The 20,209-nt window shown below is 43.2% G+C and overlaps 1 long non-coding RNA gene across 1 annotated transcript in view; it reads right to left on the reverse strand.

Moving 5' to 3' along the window:
* The window catches only part of LOC128929646 (uncharacterized), a 94,969-nt gene extending 86,820 nt beyond the window's left edge, over positions 1 to 8,149 (reverse strand). The window contains exon 1 of the long non-coding RNA XR_008476415.2: positions 8,074 to 8,149. This is a non-coding gene — a long non-coding RNA (uncharacterized LOC128929646). The remainder of the gene's footprint in view (positions 1 to 8,073) is intronic.
* Between the last annotated feature and the right edge of the window lie 12,060 nt (positions 8,150 to 20,209).

Raw genomic sequence — 20,209 nt, forward strand, 5'->3', positions numbered from 1 at the left:
ACCCGAGAGGCCCTTGTTTTTTCCAGGAGCCATGGAGATAACTCTGTCCCTCAGCATCACTCCCCTGAAATGAACTCTCTGAGTCTCCCTTAGAAGATTCTCTCGTTCAGTGCCTGCACTGCCCATGGTAGAAACTCAGGGGAGAGTAGCAATAAAATCACTGAATTAGCTGATAATAGAAAACAGATCAGCCCTTTTCAGATAACCAGTCTCCTTTTACTTAAACACAGAGATTTTATCATCCTGTGGCGTTTTTTTTTTTTTTCACAACTTAGGAATCACACCATATTCAGCATTCTGCATTGGCTTTATTTTTATTTTTTCCAATGGATCACAAGAGCTTTGAATACATATGCTTAATTTTCATCCTTTCTTTTTTATTTATTTATTTTTTTGAGATGGAGTCTTGCTGTCGCCAGGCTGGAGTGCAGTGGTATGATCTCAGCTCACTGCAACCTCCACCTCCTGGGTTCAAGTGATTCTCCTGCCTTAGCCTCCCAAGTAGCTGGAACTTACAGGCACGTGCCACTATGCCCAGCTACATTTTGTATATTTTTTAGTAGAGACGGGGTTTCACCATGTTGGCCAGGATGGTCTCAATCTCTTGACCTTGTGATCCGCCCAGCTCAGCCTCCCAAAGTGCTGAGATTATAGGTGTGAACCACTGTGCCCGGCCCATGCTTTCTTTTTTATACCATAGATTTCTGTCTTCTTGGGCTCTCTTTGGATACTTCAGTCTATCTTAAAATGTAGAGCCCAAACCTCAAATTGATACATGGGTGAAGCCTTGAGCTGTGATAAGTGGAGTGGGAGGTATTTCTCAACTCTTGTATTCCAGACCATGAATACATCCAAGTATCAAGTTTGAGTTTAAAATAACCTGGTGACCTTTCTCTCTACTCTTCTAGGACTTTCTGAGTCAAAACACGTGCCCAGGGCTTCTTGGTGGTCTTTCTGGACATGAGCGCTGCTTTCTCTGTTCATGAAATGAGGGGAGAGAGAGGTCGAGAGGGACTTGCTCATACCCAACATGATGCCTTTGTCTGATGCTCTGACAGGGTTATCTGCCCAGGACCAAAACTCCTGCCTTGCTCTGGAGGCCTGTGGAAGGTCCAGGGTTTCTCTGAACTCTTTGAAGATTTTTGAGGTGATCCCTCATTCTCTGGGGGCTCACCAGCATTAGAATAGTTAGAATGGCCCTGTTAGGGCAGCTGTGATCCCAGTGGCCACATTCACTTATAATCTCCATTTGGTTGGGCACTTCTGATATGTCTTCGGGTATATTTTCTGTGCCAGAACTAGGTCCTTCCTTGCTTCAAGAAAGAAAGGTGTGGGGAGCATTGAGAAGATGCCGGTTTTGGCCAGGTGCAGTGGCTCACACCCGTAATCCCAGCACTTTGCGAGTCCGATGCTGGCGGATCAGAAGGTCAAGAGATTGAGACCATCCTAGCCAACATGGTGAAACCCTGTCTCTACTAAAAATACAAAAATTAGTGGGATGTGGTGGTACGCACCTGTAGTCCCAGCTACTTGGGAGGCTGAGGCAGGAGAATCGCTTGAACCTGGGAGGTGGATGTTGCAGTGAGCTGAGATTGCACCACTGTCACCAGCCTGGGTGACAGAGCGAAACTCTGTCTCAGAAAAAAAAAAAGAAGAAGAAGATGCAGGTTTCTACAACCCACTGATTTTCTGCACTCCTACTAGTTCCTCCACCCACAGGGATAAGGAGAATCGCAGCTGCCAAGAAGTTAAAGATGGTTTGCATGGAAGGCTGCAGGGGGAGGGCGGCTTTGGCAGCAACCTGACAAATACAGGACTCAATCTTGGTAAATGCACTCAGCAGAGAATCAGGGCTGGTTTCAGTGTGTTGGGTCAAATAGGTGGAGGTTAAAAATGTCTGAGGCATGTGTTTGACAACTATTAACAAACCTAAAACAACAAACCCCTTTAGAGACACAAGAGAAAGGAACAATGTGACCAGTGGCATTCTGGGAGAAATGTAGTCTATTTTAGTGGCTTTGTCAGTGACATTAAAAAAAACAGTAATACATTTGATATTTTACTTTAATTATTTGTCTAAGGAGCCCCTGGTAGGTGCAGATACGGAAACACAGGTTGCACAGTAGCTCAGAAGACAGTGTGGGCTGCCGGGCCCCGGGAGCTGGGAATTCCTTCTCCTTCCTTGTTCTGACCCCTGCAACTGCTGCCAGTGAGGTTTATGAGCCCTCATCATTTCTTATGTGAGTTTTCTATATTTGGAAACACTTTGGGGGGAAATTTTCCACACTTAGAAAGTCATTACCCGAGTCTCCAGTACATGCATTTTTCCACGCCCTTCTTTACACATGGAAAGATTTATTATTGAGAATGTTCATCTTAAATGCCATTGAACCAGAGACACACAGAGACAATTCCCCCTCCCCAGAGGTTCTGGTCCCTAGCAAATGCCCACTCTGCCCTTCCTATGGGTCATTCGTGGTGTCTTCTGGAGGGCTAGATGGAGGTGGGGTGTGGGCAGCTTTTTCAGAGATGGAGTAAGTGTCCTCTGTGCTTCTATGAAAAGGAGCTTGGCTCAGGCTCTGAAAGGTTTCTATCCTTCCATCCCTCACACTGGATATGAGCAAGTCATAGGAGCAAGCCACAGGAACAAGTCAGAAAGGGTATATTAGTACCTTTTCACACTGCTGGATAACACTGGGAGAAATGCCTGATGTAGGTGATGGGGGCAGGGGGAGGAATGGAGACAGCAAACCGCCGTGGCATGTTGCACCTATGCAACAATCCTGCAGGATGTGCACATGTACACCAGAGCCCAAAATACAATTTAAAAGAACTGCCTGAGACTGGGTAATTTACAAAGGAAAGAGGCTTAATTGACTCAGTTCAGCATGGCTGGGGAAGCCTCAGGATAATTACAATCACATTGGAAGGTGAAGGAAGGAGAATTGAGGCACCGTCTTCACGAGGCAGCAGGAAAAAGAAGGAATGCAGGAGGAACTACCAAACACTTATAAAATGATCAAATCTCCTGAGAACTCACTATCACAAGAACAGCATGGGGGAACCACCCCCATGATTCAATTACCTCCACCTGGTCTCTCCCTTGACACGTGGGGATTATGAGAATTACAGGGATTATAATTCAAAATGAGATTTGGGTGGGGACACAAGGTCTAACCATATCAAGGGGCTTTTAAAAAATACATTTCCTCTCTTCTTGTGACAAAAGCAGAACATGTTGATTTCAGGAATATACAGGTAAGAAAAGGCAAAGGCACCTAAAATTCCATCATCTTAGGAAAAATCACTATTACCACCCAACTTTCATCTACGCATGTATAATAATGAAAGTAGTAACTTACACAGGCCCCAGCACAGGTCAGGAGCTGGGCTGTGTGGTTTATAGCCACCATTCCACCAAACCCACACAACCAATCTGCTAGTCACTCCACTGGGTCCCAGCATGATGTGTGGATGGAGGGTGGCTCCAGAGCTAGACTGCCCAGTTCCCAGCCCCACTCTGACACTCATGAATATGTGATTTCCAGAAAGCTGGTTAGCATCTGTGCCTGAGGTCCTCACCTGTCAAATGGGGTAATCAAATCACAGATGTCACATGGTTTGTCAGGAGGATTAAATGAGTACAAGGTGTAAAACACTTACTGCTTGGTACCCGCAAGTGCTCAATTCAGCAGTCACCTATTGTTTTCTTTGTAGAAATATGGAAGCATGTTCAGAGAATTCAGTGACTTGGTTGAGATCCCATGAGTATTAACTGACAAAGCCAGGTTTGAAACTCAAATCTTGGCTCACACCTATAATCCCAGCACTTTGGGAGGCTGAGGCAGGCGGATCACGAGGTCAGGAGATTGAGACCATCCTGGCCAACATGGTGAAACCCTGTCTCTACTAAAAAATACAAAAGTTAGCTGGGCGTGGTGGCAGGCACCTGTAGTTCCAGCAACTCAGGAGGCTGAGGCAGGAGAATTGCTTGAACCCCGGAGGTGGAGGTTGCAGTGAGCCAAGATTGTGCCACTGCACTCCAGCCTGGCACCTGGCGACAGAGCAGGACTCTGTCTAAAAAAAAAAATCTCTTCTGAGTCCAAATCCTTTATGATATAATATGAGAGAGAGAGAGAGAGAAATCAGCGTTCCCTGCTCTGTAACACTAGGTGTTTAAGTTGCAAACATCTTTTGCTCAAAGGCTCGGTTTTGTTTAGGGCACTGCAGTCAAGCACAGGAATCCCTGGGCCTCTCACTGATAGGCAGATTCATTTCTAACAAATCCCCAAGTGAGTTGATGCTGCCTGTCTGGGAACCGTACTGCAGAGGCATTTGAAAATTCTGGCCAGTGGATCTGCTTTTGCTGTCACCTTCCTGCTGTAGCCTCTTTGGTTTACACAGTTGCCTTGCATCTTCCCTTGTGTCCCAAGTCTGGAATTCAGAGTCCATCGGCACCGTGCATCACAACCTCCAAGCTCCAGAGGCGGGTTCCTCAGCTGGAGACCAGCTGGACTCACCTGGGGTCCACCCACCTGGGGGTGCCAGGTCCCGGGTCCCAGTCACCAGTCTCAGATCTGGGGGTTCAGCACAAAAGCTTCTAAGGTTGCTGCTGATCCCCACTGTCTGAAACGTTTCAGGGGACATGGGTTTAGGATTCAAAAGAAAAGAAAGATTCATTCTGGGCTCAAGCAAGTGCTGGAGGTGGTCCAGAGCATAGGAGGGTGTGAGGCCACAGCTTGGTAAGGGATCATCCAGCAAACCCAGGGTGTTGAGTCCTTCCATTCTAAAACCTCTGGGGCCCTCAGCAATACAAACCACTATTCCCATCTAGTGCCCTCTGGAAGCCCATCCCTTAGACAGTACATCCTTCAGAATGTAAGGGAGGTGACTCACTCTGATACCCTTTGTGGAAATTCCAGGTAGTGGCGATTGAGTATGAGAGATAAACTAAGAATTCTGAGTTCAGGAATCAGAGTGAGCATTCATGTGGGTGAAATAGCCCCAGCTGTCCAAACCCCTGACATGGAAGAAAATTCTGTCTTCAAAAGGTCTTTTACTGTGATTTTTCCATGACGTGACTAGCTTTTCACTCAGTTGTCTATTCCAGCAGATACCAGTAGGTCCTGACAAAACCCAGAGTGTGGGGAGAGAGACCCTGGGAATTAGGAATTCCTTCTTGCCTTCTTCCTCAGGACACTCTGTGTCCACAGCTGGTGCTATCTGTGGGAGCTGGTTGGGTTTGCTGCTATTTTCACCATTTTAGAATGAGTTTCCCTCACTTCTGGGGATTTTCCATGGGGACATAAATCTCTAAGCCTTGTTCTAGCAAGTATACTCATTGCTACCTCAATTGGGACAAGGGAAATATTTGGAAATTCCCATGGCCTTGGCCAAGACCTTAAAGGGGCGGGTTTTAAAAAGTTCTAGATTCCCTTCTTTCCATGCCAGCCAAGGGCACATTTCCCTGGCACAGCACATCCCCCTGGAAAAAGCAAGCCCCAGATTGGAGGCCTCTGGAAGCCTGCCTGTGTAGGCCCAAACGCAGCATGAGAATGCTCAATGTACACAAATAAGCAGAACAGGAAACTCATTTATTAAGCTAAGCCTCCCAGTGTTGGGGGAAACTTCCTGTTACAAGACATCTGAGAACGGGGTCAGGCCTGGGCCCTCCAGCCCTTGTGACCAGGACCCTGGCTCAGAACCAGAAATCTGCCTGCTGGGGCTGCCATAGCAGGAAAAGGACTGATAGGAGGCAAGCTTGGCCTTTAATGTCCGCTCTGTGCCTTCCTGGCTGTGTGACCTCTTGGAGCCAATGTTTCTTTAAAATGGGACAGTGATACCTCATGGGGTATTGCGAGAATAGGGCAGCATATTTAAGTGATATGAAAGCTGTCAAGTGTTAGTACATGCATAATATCTGGGTTTATTATGAAGATTACACTAAATAAGAAACATACATACACACACAGTGGTGTTCTGGTAAATGTTTAACAACTGGCTTTCTAGATGGGAAAATGCCCCAGTATTGATTATTTGTCAATTTCCATGTAGTACTATTCCCACCAGGAATGATTTCAAAGTACCAGTGTGATGCCTCTGAACGTCAAGTTGAGAAGAAAGGCACAGAGTTGGCCCCTCTGGGCTGGTATGAACCAGCTGAAGCACACCACTGGTCCTACATTTCTCTTCCTCTTATAAAGCATTTAGCACAGTGCCTGGAAAATAGGGGTGTTGATCTCCTCATCCTTCTCTTTCTATTTACATTAGCTTGAGGTTCACCAGCAGATGGGGAAAGGGCAGCCCCACCCTGTCCTGCTGAATTGGAATCTCCGGATGGTGTGTGTTTTAAAAGCTCCCCGGGGTGATTCTGCTCTGCAGCCCTGATAGAAATCACAGCAGGACACAGCGGGCTCCCTGGGAGCAGTGATGGGGTCCTGCTTATGTTTGCATCCCCAGTCCCAAAACAGGGCCTGCCCCATTTGGTGCTTTCCTAAATGAAGTGATGGAAACTTAGTATCTAGAGCTAAAATGAAAGGGGTCAGGCCTGCAGAGAGGAGTGAGGAGAGCAGGCCCCACGGACGGCCATGTGCCTGCTGGGTTCTCTCCACTCTTCCACAAATCAGCTCCATTGGCCTGGGCTGCCCAGTCACCACCGGCCAGGCTGGTTCTGCTGCCACCCCCTCAGTCCCCTCTCCACAGTTCATCCTGTGGGGCCTGCACCCACTCACACAACCTCTCTGAGTTACCCCCTTTTATCTTTGGAGCCCAGGGCCCTTTCCTGCCCCCTTTCTCTTCTTACCACATCTGTGGGGCTCCTCAAAAGCCACCTGGGACAGATGTGTCAGACACAGACAAGGCTGGGGCTGAGAGCACAGGTGTGCCTCTCCCAGCAATTTCCTCCTGCCCCTGCAGCCTCTTCCTGTGAGCTCGGCCCCTAGCCCAGTGTGCGTCCCTACGAACCCTTAGTATATGTTCTTTGAATGAAGAAAAACAAGCTACTGGGAAGGGACTACAGGAAGGGAGGAGAGGAAGGCATTATAGGTGAATTAATTACTCCAGGAAAGACCTGAAGTAGCTGGCGCTTCCTTGGTCTGAGTATAATAGCAAAGGAAAATTGATTTTTAAGCCAAAAGTGTTCACACCTCTATTTATCACTGCATATATGTATGTCCCGCCCATTTTTATGTTCTCTCTCAATCCTGCATGCCAATATAAATACCAACTCCTTGTCTTCCTCAAGGTAACCCAGAGAAAATGAGAAGATATATCCAAAGAGTGGAAAAAAGTTCTTGAGTCATCTGTGTTGAGTACAAATACAATGACACAATTTTCCCAACTACAAGGTATAACAATTCCACTTTGGAGGAGAAGGGGAGAGCTCACGTACAAATGGACCAGCAAAGAAAAATCCAGCTTTACACGGTCCTGATGGCAGCACAACTGAGCTGAAATATACCCTCAAATAAGGGCGGCTTCTCTGATTTAAAGAAAAAGAGGAGGGGGATTAGCATTTATTAAGCACCTAAAATAGCCTTTTGGACAGTGTGCTCAGTGCATAAGCACTAATCCGCACACAACCCTGTGAATATCTTTTTACCCCATCTTCAAGATAAGGTAAACACACACAGAGCCTTAACTAGTTAACACGCCAGGCGTACACAATCAATGAATAGCAGAGACAAAACTACCACGGGTCTCCCGCCGGCAGAGCCTGTGGCTCTTTCAGCCATGGACATAGTTTCCAGGCATGGCTACCGCCATTGCTTTATAGCAAACCCTCCAAGACAGATCTAGGATCAGAGCTGCTACGAGCACAAAGGGAGACAAGCACTTTTCCTTTTCCTTTCTTCTAATGCCCTCCTTCATGGAAGTGAAGCACAAGAAGAGAGAGAGGGAGGAACAGTGTTTCCAGCAGGGAAAGGATGACCAGGTGTCAGAAATTCTTAAATTCACAGCTATTGAGTCTACAGGCTTAATATACCCAGAGGAATGATGCTGGCTCTTAAAAAAATAAATAAATAAAGCTTAGAGGCAAGAAATGATTACTTAAATTAAAATTAGAAGTCTTACCTGTACTTGGAATTCATCACGTTGCCTTTGGACTCTGTCTCTGTTAATCTGTTGCGATGAGCCTCACCCGACCTCTGCCTCAACCACCCTCAGCTGAAGTTCTAGAAGGGAGAGAGTGGGCCTTATTCATCCTAGAACCCTTAGAACCTTGCAGAAAGAGTTGCTGGCAGAAAGTTTGTTTTAAAAAAAAAGTTAAATTAGATTTTCTTTCTTCTACCTTTATTCTCAGGGTAACTTTTCTGCATCTTTCAACTAACTCTCATCCCAGGTTTCCCTTTTCCTCTTGGCTAAGCGCCTCAGCTGGTGCCTCCCCATCTCTTGCTTATGAGCAGGTGTGTTGCAATAAAGAAATACCTGAGGCTGGGAAATTTATAAGGAAAAGGAGTATATTTGCCTTTGCAGTTCTGCAGGCTGCACAGGAAGCATGGCACTGGTGTACGCATCTGGTGAAGACTTCAGGCTGTCTCTACTCGTGATGGAAAGCAAAGGAGGACCGGCACGATGGCTCACACCTGTAATCCCAGCACTTTGGGAGGCTGAGATGGGTGAATTACTTGAGCCCAGAAATAATTACACACAATGTGACACACAGTGAAAGCAAATCTGTTTAATTATTTTGTCAGTCTATTATCTTTGAAATGATAAAATATAGCCAGAAATAGATTTTGTAATAATTAGTGACTATTAAGTGAAATCTACTGCACTAGTTTTACTGCTTTATAACCCACTGCTAAGAAAGAGAGAGGAAGTTTCAACATTCGCAGAATTACATTAAAATAATATGTTATGCTCTGAGTCAGACTAGACATTCTTTAGGGCAGAAAGAGTTTATTACGTTTTGTGCCCTAAGCATCTAGCATAGTGCTTGACACATGGGAAAGGCTTAATATCCATTAAATAGAATTAAATCTGGCAAAGACTGGTGAAAAAGTGAGTGTCTAATATCTGAAATCTTTAGTCACTGCACTCTTGAACAAAAAGTCCCTTGAGGACAGGGGTCATCATGTCAAACTAGTTATCAAATATGTTTCTAAATGCAGTAGAAGTGGCTTAGTTCCTAACAGCAGGATTTGTGCATTTTTAGGAGTTGAGCATCTGTTCAAAGCATCTTCAGTTGAAACCACCGTGGAATCACCTGTGACTGAACAAGGGAAATGGGCATAGACTATAAAGTGTGATAAACTCACAGCTTTATTGAGGGGGAAAAAAACAAAACACAACATACAGCATCCACTCTGAGGTGAGCTCTGAGTGGGCAGAAATCCTGTAGAGAGGTAACTAGGCAGCTTCCACACCTTCTGCCCAAATCCCGGCATTATAGAAAGCCACAGCTGAATGCTGGGTTCTGCCTGTTTCTTTACTGCAGGGTTTCTTAGAGACTTTACTCATCTCACACCCATGGCAGCTCTTTATGGAGGGTGTCTTAGTCCATTTTGTGTTTTCATAGAAATACCTGAGGCCTGGTGATTTATAACGAAAAGGAGTGTATCTGCCGCTGCAGTTCTGCGGGCTGCACAGGAAGCATGGCACTGGTGTACACATCTGGTGAGGTCTTTAGGCTGCTTCTACTTGCAATGGAAAGCAAAGGGGGATGGGCACAGTGGCTCACGCCTGTAATCCCAGCACTGTGGGAGGCTGAGGTGGGTGAATTACTTGAGCCCAGGAATTCGAGACCAGCCTGGGCAACAAAGTGAAACCCCATCTGTTAATAAAATGAGAGAGAGAGAGAGAGAGAGAGAAGAAAGAAAAGGGGGAGCCTTGTGTACAGAGAACACATGGTGAGGGAGGAAGCAGAAGAGAGAGGGGGAGGTGCCAGGCTCTTTCTAAACACCAGGTTGCTTGGGAACCAACAGATTGAGAACTCACTCACCCTGAGAGGCCATTAATCTATTCATGAGAGATCTGCTGCCATGACCCAAACACCTCCCATTAGGTTCCACCTCCAACAATGGGATCTAATTTCAACATGAGATTTGGAGAGGACAATTATCCAAACCATAGCAAAGGCACAGAGTGCACTTGGTTTCCCACACTATGTTAGCCATAGAATCTCCTGTTAGTAGAACTTCCATTAGCACCATCTGGGTAATGCTGCACTACATTGCCCTTCATGAAATTAAATTCTGCAAACACTGTGTGACCATGTCTTCACTACACCAAAGGTGATGCGCTAGGTGTAGACAGGGCCACCAAGAATGAGGGACAGTTTCATGGAGCTTTTGGTCTCACATGGGAAATCAGAGGAGGCCAAATCAGAGATGGGACAGACAGCAAACCAGGATGAAGGACAGAGTATAACATGCCCTAAGCAAGGCCAAAAGTAATGTTGGAGTGTAAGGGAGGAGACTGAGTACCTGGCTCAGAGGTGGATGTGGGACCTGTAAGAAATAGCATGAAGGGGCGGTCTGAGGAGGCAGGCTTTCCACAGCAGGCATGAGGTGGAGAAAGGCAGGGAGAGCATCATAAGGGCAGCAGTAGGGAGGGCAGGCCGCATGTGGGAAGGCTGGTCAGGAACCACCCCTTGGGCATGAGGTACCAACAATGAGTGGTGTGATGGGGAGGAATCTTGGGAAGGTGGTTTGGAGTCACATTATGAATGTCACAGCAGAGTCTGCACTTCATGCAGAACTCCAGAAGGTGTTTAATCAGAGGAGTGACATTTTAGACCACAGAGGCTTATTAATGCCTGCCCTTATATGATCCGTTGGTTTACAAATAATTCTCTAAGGAAATGACTTATTTTGAAACAATGTGATATACAGTGGAAGCATATCAGGTTTAATTATTTTGTCAGTCTATTATCTTTGAAATAATAAAATATACCCAGAAATGTATTTTGTAATAATTAGTGACTATTAAGTAAAATCTGTATTAGTTCTACTGCTTTATAACACATTGCTAAGATACAGTTAGCAACTTAAAAGCCACACATTTATTATCTCATGGCTTCCGAGGGACAGGAATCCGGCACAGATGAGCCAGGACTGACTTCAGGGTCTCTCACAGAGCTGCAGTCAAGATGTCAGCCTGGGCTGGGATCTCATCTGAAGGCCTAACTGGGTTTGCCTCCAAGCTCAAGTGTTTGTTGGCAGGATTTGGTTCCTTGAGGGTTGCTGGGCCATCTGACTTCCTCAGCTCCTTGCTTCCTTTAGGGCTATGGGGACAATTGACACAAGGCCACCCCTAGTTGCTGACCACGTGGGCCTCTCCAGCCTGGTGGCTTGCTTTATCAAAGACAGCCAAGGAGTGTTTCTGCTAGCAAGAGAGAAGTCACTGTCTTTTTTTTTTTTTTGAGACGGAGTTTCGCTCTTGTTACCCAGGCTGGAGTGCAATGGCGCAATCTCGGCTCACCGCAACCTCCGCCCCCTGGGTTCAGGCAATTCTCCTGCCTCAGCCTCCTGAGTAGCTGGGATTACAGGCACGCGCCACCGTGCCCAGCTAACTTTTTGTAATTTTTAGTAGAGACGGGGTTTCACCATGTTGACCAGGATGGTCTCGATCTGTTGACCTCGTGATCCACCCGCCTCGGCCTCCCAAAGTGCTGGGATTACAGGCTTGAGCCACCGCGCCCGGCCGAAGTCACTGTCTTACGTAACCTACTCGTAGAAATGACATCCTCTCAATGTTGTCAATATTTTATGTAGACCCAAGGCACTCCAGGGATGGGGATTCCACAAAGCTGAGAACACCAGGGGCCAGAAGTCATTGGGGGCCATCTTTCAGGCTGCCTGCCACACTGATACTTCACAACATTCCCAGGTCAGAGTAAACTCATGAAAAACTCATAACATTTTAAAGTAATTATGTCCCAACTGTACCTATAGAACTTGAGATCAACATGGTGAAACCCCAACTCTACTAAATATACAAAATTAGTTGGGCATGGTGGCACATGCCTGTAATCCCAGCTACTTGAGAGGCTGACGAGGAAGAATCACTTGAACCCAGGAGGCAGAGGTTGCAGTGAGCGAAACTGCCCCTTTGCACTCCAGCCTGGGCAACAAGAGCAAGACTCGAAAAAAAAGAAGGAAAGAAACAAAAAAAGAACATGGGATCAGTGTGGGGAAGCAGTCAAGGATAAATAACCCCGTCAGTCACTGCTCCCCTTAGCAAGAAAGGACTCCATTATAAGAACAATCACGGAGCAAGGAAAGTCACCTCCCGGACCCCAGAGGAGCCCTCTTCCCTGCCAGCCGTGTATCCATCCTCAGGACTAAGCTCAGCCAGTCTGCTTTCATTCAAGTCTTTAGACTCATGCAGGCATTGGGAAAGGAAAGACACTCTTTTGTTCTGTTCAGATGAAATAAGACACTCTTCATTCAGTCTGGTTCATACCCCTTCCTGGGATTGCCTCTTTCACATAAAGAATGTACCAGCTACATTCCTTAAGATGAGAAACCAAATGCTGTCAGGGCTGATTTGTGATTCTCGGAGAAAGAAAGTAAAGACAGACAGGGGAGGGTTTATCTGGATGCATGTAACAGTTAGGGAAGGATAGTCAGATTGGCTGGGTCAGGAGACGGCTAATAAAATACGGTGTCTTTGATCTTCAGGTCACCAGTCTATTTAGGGTTGCCCTGAGACATTCCCTTGAAATATGCATTTTTGGAATTCTTCCAGACAAACTTCAAACCTTAGGTTTATCTTTTTCTTTTTTGTAGTGTACTAGATTTTGATTTATCATTCCCTATGAAGTTGTGGGTGAGATTTTTGCCTTTATTGGTCCAAAAACCATCCAGGCAAACATAAGTGTTCTCCCTATAACCGGTGGTGTGTGGATTTTGCCAGGATATGACTATTGGTATTTTTCTACTGCAACTTGGTGAGAAATCACCACCCTATCCAGAGCTGTGAAGTGGAGGGTCTCAAGGCTGTGCTATTCAACTTGGCCATCAGACATTAACAGGGATTTTTTCCATCAGACTATAGAGCCCAGAGGAAATGCCATAGGATATTAAACATGTCAGCACCGTGCTTTTCAAGAAGAAATGTGAGAAGCTGGCTTTGGTCACCAAGATGACCACACTCAATCACTGCCTAAATGCTGGCCCGGGTTGCCTTAGATTAGTAACCCCCTATTTATCCAGACAGCATAGGATCTTACCTGTATTAGACAAAAGAAATAAAGACTTTAGAGTGTAATGTCAATTTATCCACATTTTTGCCTTAGGGTAAAACCACCTTATAGTTGTAAAATGTTGTTATATTTTGTTTAAGGAGGTGTTTGGTAGTGGGGGTGAGTGAGGAGTTAAAGTTACATGGAGTTGAGTTTGGGTTTGTGTTGCCAAGTTTCACCTCAAAAAGCAGTATGCCTTTTCAAAAGTCAATTTTATGAGTTGCGAGAAAAATTACTTGAGGAAAGAGGTCAGGTCTCCTCAAAAAGAAGAAAGAGACAAAGAGGTAGAAAAGTGCAAAAACCTGGAGAGGAGAAAGCAGACACATTCAGGTTCACATTAAGAGTTGACTGCACTGTTCCTAATATTTTAAAGCTTTTTACTGTGAAATACAACACACATTTGCAAAGAATGCACAAAACAAAAATGTACAACTTGATGATTTGGCAGAAGAACCATATTAGCCATGAGCCAAGTTAATAACTGTGATATTGCCAGCTCTCCGGAAGCCCTTTAGGACCATCCATCCGTCACCCATTTGTACCCACAAGAGTAGCCACTAGCATCTTTTGTGGTGATCACTTCCTTGCTTTCCTTTATAGTTTTGATACCAAGCATGCATCATTAAATAACAGTTTAATTTCATCTGCTTTTTGAACTTATTATATATGTGGAAATATGCAGCAAGCACTCTTTAAACTAATTTTTTTTTAACATCTGGCTTCCTTTCCTGAATGTAGTGTTTGAGAGGTTCACTCACGTTGTTGCCGTGGTGTGGCTAGAGCATTCACTCTCACCGATGCAGACCATTGCATGACTACCCCACCATTTATGCATCTATTTTACTGTTGGTAAATATTTAGATGGTTTCAGTTTGGGGCTACTAATGCTGCTGTAAACATTCTTGTATGAGTTTTGGTGCCTGCATTTGCGCTTGGGTATGTGTGTGCACCTCAACAGTAAAATTGTTTGGCCATAGAGTAGGCATATGCCCAAAGTTAGCAGATACCGCCCAGCTGTTTTCCCTGTTTTCCAGAGTGTTTCTAAAGTGATGCTCCCATTAGCATTGCTAAGAGTTACTCCCGTCCTGCTCCACGTCCTGACACTTGGTATGCAGAGTCATTTAAATGTTAGCCATTCTTTTAAGTATGTGGTCATATCTCTTTGTTATTTTAATTTGCATTTTTCTGATGACTGAGTCTATTTTTGTATTTTTCTTTGGTGATTCTCTTTTGTAAAATATTTTTTTCCCCCTCCACTGGATTTTTCTCTTATTGATTTATAGTTTTTACATTTTTAAACTTTTAGATTCAGGGTTATATGTGCAGGTTTGTTATATACGTAACCTTGTGTGATGGTTATTCAGATTATTTCATCACCCAGGTACTAAGCCTAGTTCCCAAGTTATTTTTTTCTGCTCCTCTTTCTCCTCCCAGCCTTCATCCTCAAGTAGGCCCCAGTGTGTGTTGTTCCCTTCTTTGTGTCCATGAGTTCTCATCATTTAGCTTCCACTGATAAACGAGAACATGTGACACTTGGTTTTCTGTTCCTGCATTAGTTTGCTAAGGATAGAGACCTTCAGTTCCATCCATGTTCCCACAAAAGATATGATCTCGTTTTTTCTTGCAGCTGCATAGTACTCCATGCTCTATATGTACCACATTCTCTTTATCCGATCTGTCATTGATGGGCATTTAGGTTGATTCCATGTCTTTGACATTTGAATAGTGCTGCAATAAACATTCACGTGCATGTGTCTTCATGGTAGAATGATATATATTCCTCTGGGTATATACCTAGTAATAGGATTGCTGGGTTGAATGGATTTTTTCTTTAGCTCTTTAAGGAAATCACCATGCTGCTTTCCACAATGATTGAATGAGTTTATACTGCCACCAGCAGTGTATAAGTGTTTCCTTTTCTCTGCAATCTCACCAGCATCTTATTTTTTGACTTTTTTTTTTTTTTTTTTTTTGAGACAGAGTTTCGCTCTTGTTACCCAGGCTGGAGTGCAATGGCGTGATCTCAGCTCACCACAACCTCCGCCTCCTGGGTTCAGGCAATTCTCCTGCCTCAGTCTCCTGAGTAGCTGGGATTACAGGCACATGCCACCATGCCAGCTAATTTTTTTTTTTGTATTTTTAGTAGAGACGGGGTTTCACCATGTTGACCAGGATGGTCTCAATCTCTTGACGTGATCCACCTGCCTTGGCCTCCCAAAGTGCTGGGATTACAGGCTTGAGCCACTGCACCCGGCCATTTTTTGACTTTTTAATAATAGCCATTCTGGGTTTGAGATGGCATCTCATTGTGTTGATTTGCATTTCTCTAATGACCACTGATATTGAGCTTCTTTTCATATGCTTATTGGCTGCATGTATGTCTTCTTTAGAAAAGTGTCTGTTCATGTCCTTTGTCCACTTCTTAATGTTTTTTTTTTCTTGTAAATTTGTTTAAGTTCCTCATAGCTGCTGGATGTTAGACTTTTGTCAGGTGCATAGTTTGCAAAAATTTTCTCCCATTCTGTAGGTTTTCTGTTTACTCTGTTCATAGTTTTTTTGCTGTGCAGAAGTCCTTAATTAGGTCCCATTTGTCCATTTTTCCTTTTGTTAAGATTGCTTTTGGTGTCTTCGTCATGAAATTGTTGCCTGTTCTTAGGATGGTATAGCCTAAGTTGTCTTCCAGGGTTTTTATAGTTTTGGGGTTTACATTTAAATCTTTAATCCATCTTGAGTCCATTTTTTTATATGGTATAAGGAAGAGGTCCAGTTTCAGTCTTCTGCATATGGCTAACCAGTTATCCCAGCACCGTTCATTGAATAAGGATTCCTTTCCCCATTGCATGTTTTTGTCAGCTTTGTTGAAGATCAGATGGTTGTAGGTGTGCAGCCTTATTTCTGGGCTCTCTGTTCTGTTCCATTGGTCTATGTGTCTGTTTTATACAAATATCATGCTGTTTTGATTACTGTAGCCCTGCAGTATAGTCTGAAGTTGAGTAACATGATGCCTCCAGCTTTGTTCTTTTTGCTTACAATTGCCTTGGCTATTTGGGCTTTTTGGTTCCACATACATTTTAAAAGTTTTTTCTAGTTTTTGAAGAATGTCACTGGTAGTTTAATAGAAATAGCATTGAATTTATAAATTGCTTTGGGCAGTATAGCCATTTTAATGACATTGATTCTTCCTATGGATGAACATGGAATGTTTTTCCATTTGTTCATGCCATTTTTTTTTTTAAGTAGGAAAGAAAAAGGAGTGAGGGAGAGGAAGAGGAAGAAAAAGAGGGAGAGAGAATGGGAATGTAACTTTATTCTAAAAATGGGTATTAATAATGGCCAATCAATATTTTGTGTATTTAAGGTGGAGAATGTATATTTTGTGTATTTAAAGTGGAGACCTCTATAAATATTTATTGAGTTTACTTGTTCCAGATCTGAGTTCAAGTCCTGGATAGCCTTATTAATTTTCTGTCTCGTTGAGTCTAAATCTCTTTATGAATCTTATGCATCTGGGTATTAGGATCATTAGCTCTTATTGTTGCATTGATCCTTTTACCATTTTATCTTTGTTGCTTTGAAATCTATTTTATCAGATGTGAGAATTGCAACTCCTGCTTTTTATTTATTTATTTATTTTTGCTCTTCATTCGGTTGGTAAATCTTTCTCCATCCCTTTGTTTTAAGTCTTTGTGTATCTTTGGATGTGAAATGGGTCTGGATGTAGCATACCGTTAGGTTTTGGCTGTATCTTTTGATTGGGGGATTTAGTCAAGTTAAATTTAGAGTTACTGCCATTTGATGTTAACTGGCTGTTTTATCCATTCGTTGATGTAAATTCTTCATGTTGATGCTCTTTGATTTTGTTAAGCAGTGTTTTGTATTCTCATTGCAGAGGTCTTTCACCTCCCTGGTTAGCTGTATTCCTTAGTAGTTTATTCTTTTTGTGGCAGCTGTGAGTGAGACTGTTTCAGACTTGGTTCTCAGCTTGGCTGTTGTTGGTATATAGGAATGCTACTGATTTTTCTACATTAATTTCGTATGCTGAAACTTTGCTGAAGTCGTTTATCAGTGAAAGAAGGACTACAGGGTATTCTCTCTGTACAAATTTTGGATGCTCAACCTGTATGTTTTAGAATCATATTTTTAATTTCCACAAAAAAGTAGATTGGAATTTTTATTAACATGATATGGAATTTATAGATCAATTTGAGGAGAAACAACATCTTTACTATATGGAGTTTACCAGTTTCATCAGCATAGTATTTCCTACTATTTTTAAATTTAGGAATTTTTTAAAGTTATTTTATTTTTTTTAATTGACATATAATAACTATAGCTATTTATGGGCTATAGTGAGTTTCAACACATATAATGTCTAGTCTACCTGAAAATCTATTTTCCTGCTGATATATTTGCCTTTATCAATCTTTTAAAATATTTATTGCAAAGTATCTAAATTTTCCATGCTATTATAAATGGTATAATTTAAAACTTTTTCCTTTTAAAAATCCTGTAGGCTATGTATATGTGTAAATTGAGAGATGATTTTAAAGTCTATGTGGATATTCTGAATTTGAAAATAATTTTCATCAATTCTGAAGAATTGTCAGCCATTAACTCTTCAAATATTTCTTCCCCATTCTCTTTCATATCCTTCTGAAATTCTGATTAGATATATTTTTCTGGAAATCTGGCCTCTGTGTCTCCTCTTTTATTTATCTCCCTGTGTGAGGTAGAATGTGCTGAATTATCTCTAGAGCTATTCTTCCCTTCACTAGTTCTCTCCTTATCTGTCTAATCTGTTGTTTAACCTACTGGTTCTCAAAAGAGGACATTCGTGTCCCCAGGAGACACTTGGCAATGTGTGGAAATACTTTTGGTTGTCACAACTGGGAGAAGTGTCCTGCTGATATCTAGTGGGTAGAGCCAGAGACACTGGAAGACATCCTATAATTCACAGGACATCCCCCAACAGCAAAGAATTATCCAGTCCAAATGTCAATAGTGTCAAGGTTGACAGACCTTGGTTTTACCTATCTTGCGAGAAACACAGAAAGACACACACACACACACACACACACACACACACACACACACAAAGAAAGAGAGAGAGAGAGAAAGAGAAAGATTTGTCTAGTTCTTTAGTTCCTTAAGTTGCTCCTTCTCCCTTGGAATAAATATGGAGTAGAGAGAGGCTCCTATTCTTTTCCTTCCTACCATGTGGAACAGAAATTTTCTCTTCTAAGGAATATTAAGGAGAGAGGAATAGGTGTTCTTCCCAACAACTCCTATTTCTGACACCATTTTCCCATCAGTATCACCCTTAATGGGGCTGTTTCTGTCCCTCCTCCAGACACGTTTTGCTCATGCCTAGAGCCTGTATTAGCCCCATCTTCTAGACTATGCTCAGTAACTGGGACCCCAAGAGTTCCCTGCCCACAGGCCCAAAGCCTGCATCCAGAGGGCGCATGTGCCTCTCTTCTGTGCCCATATTCCTGAGGGCATTCCTAGGTCTGAGTGGTAGCCATGCAGAGCTGTCTGTGGGTAGTGAAGACATACCTGAGACCAGCAGCCAGCGTGTGCACGTGTGTACCTGGGACCCTGCAAAGCAGGATGGGGGAAGGGAGCTGACTCTCTCTGCACCCCCTTTTGGTTGAGTTCTGAGATGTTTGAGAACTCCAAATTAAAATATGGCCTTCCAAGTCATTATAAAGGAATATCTGTCTGTCAAGATCAAAGCATAAAACAAATTTTATTTAACAATTTCTTTGCTTGATTTTTAACTTTGACATATTTAGATATACAGTAAGCAGGCCTCTATATGTACGCTGGCCTGGAACTCCACAGACGTTAATGAAGGGCTTGCTTCCATATGTTTTACTGAAAAGCTTAATTAAGTAAAAACAAACAAAAAGTCAATATATCTCTCAGATATATGGGTATTTGTTTATATAAGAAATAGTCTGGAAGGATATACAAAAAAGTTAACAGGGTTTTCTTCCACAGGGGTGAGATTCCGGATTTTTTTTTTTTTTACTTCTTGCTTATTTGTATTTTCTAATTTTTTGGAGATAAACATGGAACACTTCTGTAATTTATTAAAGAAGGAGGGTTAACATTAATCAGGGCACACCTACCTGAAGAAATCACCCATGTCCTACTGATAATGGTCAGGAGAATCAACTTAATATGTGAAGCACATTCTATTGCTGTGTGTGTGTGTGTGTGTGTGTGTGTGTGTGTGTGAGAGAGAGAGAGAGAGAGAGACAGAAGGAAAGAGACAGACAGACAGAAGGAACTGTTATGCCATAAGCATGTCTTCTGGCCAGACAGCTATAAAAATACCAAGACAGCTTTTATCAACCCTGGCACCAGATATCCTCTAGGCCAAATTGATTCAGTAAATAGAGTAATGAAGGGCAAGACTGAAAGATATTCTGCAGCATTGTTTCTCAAACCCCAGGGTTATGACCCCCATGGGATTATAGAAACTGGAGCCAAGTTGCTGCATACTCCTATCCAGGGACTCCACCAACCCCTGGGAACTGACAGACCATCCACAATGCTCCTTTCTCTTGATCATAACAATAACTAATTGTACACAGTTGCTCACAAAATACTTCATATATATCATCTGATAAATTCAGTCTGGTCTGTAGGGTGGGCATTTGCATTTTCATAGCTGAGGAAATCAGGGCTGAGAGGTTCAGGAGCTCAGGTGTGGTCACAGATAGGAGGTGGTAAAGCTGAGACTTCAATCCAGGTCTTCTAATCCTCTGACTTCATCCTAGTCAGCCATTTCCCCATTTCATCAGGTTTTTGGTTTTGCTTTTGCCTATTCCTCCCATATTCTTTTTCTTTCCTTTTCCTAGCACCAACCTGTGAAATCCTAATGATGGGAAGTTGGTTCTTTCTCCTTTACTTCATAAAAAATCCATTTATCTTCTTTATCCCTTCCCTTATCACCACTTGCTGCCCCAAAATGGGGAAAAGCTTGCTACAGAATGAAAATGCTAATAAACA

This window comes from Callithrix jacchus, chromosome 14 (assembly GCF_049354715.1).
Source record: "Callithrix jacchus isolate 240 chromosome 14, calJac240_pri, whole genome shotgun sequence".
NCBI lineage: Eukaryota > Metazoa > Chordata > Mammalia > Primates > Cebidae > Callithrix > Callithrix jacchus.